This window comes from Odocoileus virginianus, chromosome 10, assembly GCF_023699985.2.
Source record: "Odocoileus virginianus isolate 20LAN1187 ecotype Illinois chromosome 10, Ovbor_1.2, whole genome shotgun sequence".
Lineage (NCBI taxonomy): Eukaryota > Metazoa > Chordata > Mammalia > Artiodactyla > Cervidae > Odocoileus > Odocoileus virginianus.
The window spans coordinates 29,200,534-29,206,841 of NC_069683.1; the positions used below are offsets into that span (position 1 = coordinate 29,200,534).

The 6,308-nt window shown below is 51.9% G+C and overlaps 1 protein-coding gene and 1 non-coding gene across 2 annotated transcripts in view; one reads left to right on the forward strand and one right to left on the reverse strand.

Moving 5' to 3' along the window:
* Positions 1–4,465, reverse strand: part of P2RY6 (pyrimidinergic receptor P2Y6) — a 34,102-nt gene extending 29,637 nt beyond the window's left edge. The window contains exon 1 of the mRNA XM_070473272.1: positions 4,342–4,465. The gene's annotated coding sequence lies outside the window, so the exon portion shown is untranslated. The remainder of the gene's footprint in view (positions 1–4,341) is intronic.
* A 1,558-nt stretch (positions 4,466–6,023) lies between these two features.
* On the forward strand, positions 6,024–6,096 carry TRNAG-UCC (transfer RNA glycine (anticodon UCC)). The gene has a single exon. It is a non-coding gene; the product is annotated as a tRNA-Gly (tRNA).
* The last annotated feature ends 212 nt before the right edge of the window (positions 6,097–6,308 follow it).

Consider the following 6,308-nt stretch of genomic DNA (forward strand, 5'->3'; position numbering starts at 1 on the left):
GACTGGACAGTGCCTCACACAGCAGGTGCCTGGTGAGTGTGTGCTACCTGTCCCCTGCTCTTCATTCATGCCAACGCCTGCTCATACCAGGGCCACTGCCACCTTCACCCCACCTCACTCAGCCTAGAGGCTCAGGACCCTCTTGGCTTCACTCTTCCACCAATCTCTTAGGGGTTCCTGGTTTACGACCCCAGCCTCCAGAGCCACTGTCTGAGCTCCTTCCTTCAGTCGTCAGCTCGGGGGCCGGGGAGTGATCATAGGGAAATAATCAGGGCAAGGGGTGACACCCAGGGAATCCCCCCCATCTCTTAAACTCTCCACCAATACAGGGTTCTGCCAAAGGAAACTGCCCCCTCCCCACCCCTCCACCCTGCCCCTCAGTTCTTTAAGTTCTGAGACCAATTTCTCACATGGGGGCTGAGGCTGAGTGGAGAGAAGGGAAGAGGGAGCACAATCATGGTGCCTTCTGCTGTATTTTCACTTCTCTTCACTGCTCATTCGTTTCTTTATTCTCTCCTCACTCATTCGGGCTTCCCAGGTGGTGCTACTGGTAAAGAACCTGCCTGCCAATACAGGAGACGTGAGAGAGGCGGGTTTGATCCCTGGGTGGGAAAGATCCCCTGGAGGAGGGCATGGCAACCCACTCCAGTATCCATGGACAGAGGAGCTTGGCGGGCTACAGTCCATAGGGTCGCAAAGAGTCGGACACGACTGAAGCAATTTAGCACGCACGCTCCCTCATTTAACTAATATTTATAGACTGGTCCAAGGACTGGGTTTCCACACCCCAGTGGTCAGAGAGAGAGATCAGGGATTTTAGTCCTGCAAACCAGATTGCCAGAGAAAAGTGACTTTTCTGTCCAAAGTCACACAGTTGAAGCGGGGGCTGGCCATCAGCTCTCCACTTGCAGCCCACGCTGAGTTCAGATTCGGCTGTGCTTTAAAGGTGCTGTTCTTACTAGCACCACAGGAATCTTTTCTACGATCTAAGGTGCTTGGAGAGTCTCTCAGACATGATAATGTTTGCCTTTGGGTTCTCCCCCCATTTCTTGTTCTTTCCCTTCTTTGTGTCTCCTCCAAGAGCCCAGTGATCCCACAAATCCCTCATCCTGTGGGGAATGATAACTCGGGATCTGAACAGTCTCCTCTCCTGGGACACCCTCCCTTGAACCACGATCTACTCCAAGCACCTCCCTTGCCCTGATGAGAAGGAACCCCTGGGTTCACTGTCATTCCTCCTAGGCAGCATGTGGTCATGGACCAAGGACCTTCCCTCAGCCCAGAGGAGCAGTTCCAATGGCTGTGGCTTGGTTGTGCAGGCTCTTTCCTGGGGGCTTCTCAAATAATTCTGCTAAAGTGACCTCTAGTGTATCTTTCCTGGTAGTTTATAAACTTGAAAGTGTCAGACTGCCAGAGCCAAGGTCAGAATCCTTGAATACTGGAGCTGGAATCAGGAAATGTTATAACTGGAGGAAAGAAGTTGGAATTGGGATTACAGGCTTTTTTAGGATGCTTGAGTTGAGATTACAGACTCTTAGAGCTAGGGCTGTAGAATCATAAATAATGAGAGCTGGAATTACAGATCAAAGGAAATGAGAGACAGAAATGATGCCAGCATTACTCCATTCCACCCCTCGGACAGCCAAGAAGAGAGAGCCGATCCTGGTCACCCAGCTTGTGGAGTCTGGGCCAGGCCTTCCGCTGCCCCACAGAGCTCTGTTCTCCAGATCTCCCAGAGTGGCATCCAGGGTCTCTGGGGCCGAGGCACTCCCTGCCTGGGGACAGTGGGGACAGTGGTCTGCTGCTCCCCTATCCTGAACCTCGCTGCCAGCCCATCACAGCACCTCGCCACCACCCTGGATATATTTAGGTGCCCTCCCTAAATAAGTTTCCACAGCTCTGGCCACTGCCTTTTATGTCCCTTCCTCCTCTGAGGCCTCCGGGCATCTTCTCTAAACTGACCTAATGAAATCCCCAGGAACAAGGGCTCTTGCCCAGCCAAGGCAAACATTTCTCCACCAGAACGAAGCCCAGCCTGAGGGGTCTCATAGTCCACTTAGTCTGGAGCTCAGACCCAGCTGCTCGAACTCTGACACTGCAGCCTCCCTCTAGCTCGCAGAGCCTGCTCTGGCCTGAGGACCACACATCCTTGATCCTGCTCTTCTTAACTTACTTCATTCCAGGCAGAGAGCACTCCTGCCCCTGCCGTCGACAGTCCCCAAGCACATACACACACACACACACACACACACACACACACACACACACACACACACTCTCGAGAGCACAGGCCAGCATTCTTCTGTTTCCTCTGGTGTTTGTTGGGAGAGAGTCCTCCGTCCCAGCCCCACTCTGCCCTGTCACCTCTCCTCTCAGCCTCTCTCCCACGCTTCATCCCAGGCCTTGCCAGAGACTCAACATCTTCCCCTTTCGGACTGAATCTTCCCAGGAGCCAGAGAGTCACTGAGAGTTCAATAGTGATAGAGGCTGGAGACAGGAATGGATCCCTCAGGCATTCTAAAATGGGAGACCCTTAGACTCCCACCTGCCCAGCTCCAGGGCAATCATTGGCTCTGTGGAATCGGAGACTTCTTAGGGCAGGAACAGAACTACTATGGGGGGGCTCCATCACTATCATTATAGTTTTATAACCTGTTAAGGGTTTTTATGTGCCAAGCACTTTACATCCAGGAACTCATTCAGTCCTCACAATAACCCTACAAGGCAAACACAATTAAAGTCTCCATTTTACAAAGGAAGAAACTGAGGCACAGAAAAGTTTTGCCCTAAGTCCTATATGTAGAGAGTGCCAGAGGTAGGATTTAAACCAGGCCTTGACAATGCAACTGCCTTGACAGTCCCAGGTGGTGACGTGCTATAGGAACTCCCTTCCCCATGGTCCCCTGGGGTCCTGCAGCCTCTTTCTGCCCAGCCAGTGCAGAAAAGATGAGAACATTATTGATGGTCAAGAGTTCCTCCTGAGAAGCCCAGTTTCCCTGCCCCTGCACTAGAGATGACCAAGACAGACTCCAACACAGTTTCCCCATGCAAGACACACCCCCAACTCCACTCTGACCCCTTCCTTCACACAGTACACGTGGCCACACACAGCTCCAGCCTCCCACCACACAGCTCTGCTGCACACATGCACACACACCACGCACCAGTCACACTGCCGCACTCCCCCAGGAGGTCTAAGCACTGCCATCTCAGTTTGGAGGACAGGTAGAGGATTCCTCCTACTTTTCAGGTGCCACAGGGCTCCCAGCAGGATAAACCCAGCTTATCACCAAGCCCTGTGTCAACTCACTGGATAGGAACTTACCAGACGATACTTTTGTGCACTCTACAAAAACATTACATAGAGGGTTGCAAAATCCACATGAGTTTTGAAGATTAAACAATGAGACTTCAAAGAAGCTTCTCATGTGTGTGTATATATGTGTGTGTGTGTGTGTGTGCATGTGTTTGCTCACCCATGCACGCCTGTGTGAGCGTGAGCATGCACTTCCTCCAACCAGATCCAGGGTGAGTTTCACTCTCCCAAGCCCTTCGGGGTGCTGGGTAAAAAAGCCAGAACCACCCTAGGGTCATGGGAAATGATCTGTCAGTAGTAAGAGCTACATGAATGCTTCTCATCTTCCATAATTTGGCTCAGTATGCTTCACAGAGCCATGAATGTGCCACACATAGTGAGCACACATTTCATGACAGGCACAACAAGCATGCATGCACCATCAAGTGATGGTTCCCACCACACAGTGGGCACACACCCTGGGCACACACGTGGAACCCCCAGGTTACCCTGGCACAGTCACTCACAGCCATAGGTAAGTACCACACAAACTTCTTGCATGCAGAAAGTGAAAGAGTTAGTCACTTCAGTCTGGTGGGACTCTTCTCGACCCCATGGCCTGTAGCCCACCAGGCTCCCCTGTCCAGGGAATTCTCCAGGCAAGAATACTGGAGTGGGTTGCTGTTCCCTTTTCCAGAGGATCTTCCCAACCCAGGGATCAAACCCAGGTCTCCTGCATTGCAGGCAGACTCTTTACCGTCCGAGACACCAGGGAAGCCACAATTCACTGGTCACACACACAGCAAGCACGCACCATCGCTAACTGCATACACCCAGTACACACACGTTGCCCACATTAATTTCTTAAACGCTGCTCACAATAACCCCCGCCCCCCCCCCCACCCCAACACACACACTCTCCATCCCACACCCACACTCACTTCCGGGAACCCTACCTGGGGCGCCAACGCGTGGGCAGACCTGCCCTGTACCCATGCGCCCCGGCACCGCCTGCCCCTCGGTCCCCTGCCCCGCACAGTCCTCACCTGGACCGCGCAGCACCAGTGCCGCGGGACCGGGGACGTCGCTCTCTTCGCTATCAGCTAGGAGGCAACCTCCTGAATCCAAGCGTAGCATGGGCAGCGGCAGCAGCTCAGACCGCGGGGGCCTCCCGGCTTCTCGCGCCGCAAGAGCAAGGGGGCGGGGAAGGGGTGTGGCCGTGCAGCCCTGCGCCGGCGCTGGAGTCAGTCCAGCGGGGCTGGGCAGGGCTGCCCGCTGCTGGGGGCTCCGAGAGAGGTATAGATTCGGAAGAGGCCACAGGTGTCAGGGTCTGCTGCTCTGAACTGGGACCCAGGAACCCTGGACTCCATTCCAGATTCCCTCACCTCTTCTACCTTCCCTTGGCCTCAGTTTCCCCCTTTGTGTTGGGGCCAGTGGCTTAAGTGGTTATTCCGACTTTCCAGCTCTGACATTCTGGAGTTCTGGGATAATGAAAGGGAAGGAAGGATAAACATAAATGCTATTTCTTGAGCATCTACTATGTGCCAGGCATCCTACTGTTTTAATACATTACCTCGTTTAATCTTCACAGCGATTCCAGAAGTATTATCCTTATTTCACAGATGGTGAGACTCAAGCACAGAGAAGTGAAGTGACTTGCCCAAAGTCACATAGCTAGTAAGTGGCAGATCTGAGATTTGAACTCAGTCCAACTCCAAAGCCCAAGTACCCCAAGTGGATTTGTGGCACATTCCGTACCATTTGCTGTTCCCAGATCCTCATAATAATCTCAGGAGCTTGCCATTACAAATCCATTTGACAGATTAAGAAACAGGTTCACAGAGATTATTTTACTCCAGGTCACCCAGCTAGTGAGACATCCTACTAAAGATGGGGGTGGGAGTGATACTGGGCTAGTATAATGAAAGTGCCTGGCACATCATTGGTGCTCATCAGTGTCAGTATTCCTCCTGTCACTCCTCCTCCCTCTCTTTTATCTCCTAAGCTCTCTCTCTTTTTTTTAACATTTAAAATTTTTTATTTATTTTATTTATTTATTTTCGGCCGTGCTGGGTCTTCGTCGCTGTGGGGGCTTTTCTCTAGTTTCGGTGCTTGGGTGTCTTCTCATTGCAGTGGCTTCTCTTGTTGTGGAGCACAGGCTCTAGGGCAGGCAGGCTTCGGTAGTTGTGACAAGTAGGCTGAGTAGTTGCAGTTTCCAGATTCTAAAGCACAGGATCAATTGTTGTGGTGCACTGGCTTAGTTGCTTATTGGCACATGGGATCATACCAGATAAGGGATCAAACTTGAGTCTCCTGCATTGGCAGGTGGACTCTCCACCACTGAGCCACCAGGGGAGCCCTCCTCAGCTCTCTTATGCACAGTGGCCTCGAATTCTCTCATCTTGGAAACCTCCCCTGACCTGTAGCCCTCAACTAGCCAGCCCCTCCTCTTGGCTACCATTGCAGCTTTTAGTCACCAGTTATTGAGTTCCTATGTGACAGGTTCTGTGCTAGGACTGTGGATCTAAATTAGTAGGAGACTCCAGATAGTGCTGGCCTCATGGAGTTTATAATCTAGTGGGGGCCCTAGTTGTTAAATAGTCACATAAATTAATATAATTACCTATTGTGGTAAGTGCTTAGAATGAAAAGTGAAGCTTAGAGGAGATATTATAATGGGAGTGGGAGGGGGAAGTCATCTAGTTTAAATTGTAAGATTTGGGGGAATTCCCTGGTGGTCCAGTGGTTAGGATTCTGCACTTCCACTGCAGGGGGCATGGGTTCAATCCCTGGTCAGGGAGCTAAGATCTCACATGCCCCTAGGCTCACTCAGCCAGCAAATAAATTGTAAGTTTGGGGAAGATTTCCCGGAGGCCAGAGTGAGGAGTTGGCCTTGGCCTCAGTCAGGTGATGGTTGGGGGAAGAGTGTCTCAGCCAGGGAAAATTTGAAGAGGGTGAGACAGGAAAGGGTTTGGCGCATTCCCGGACATGAAGCTCAGCCAGAGTGGGTAGT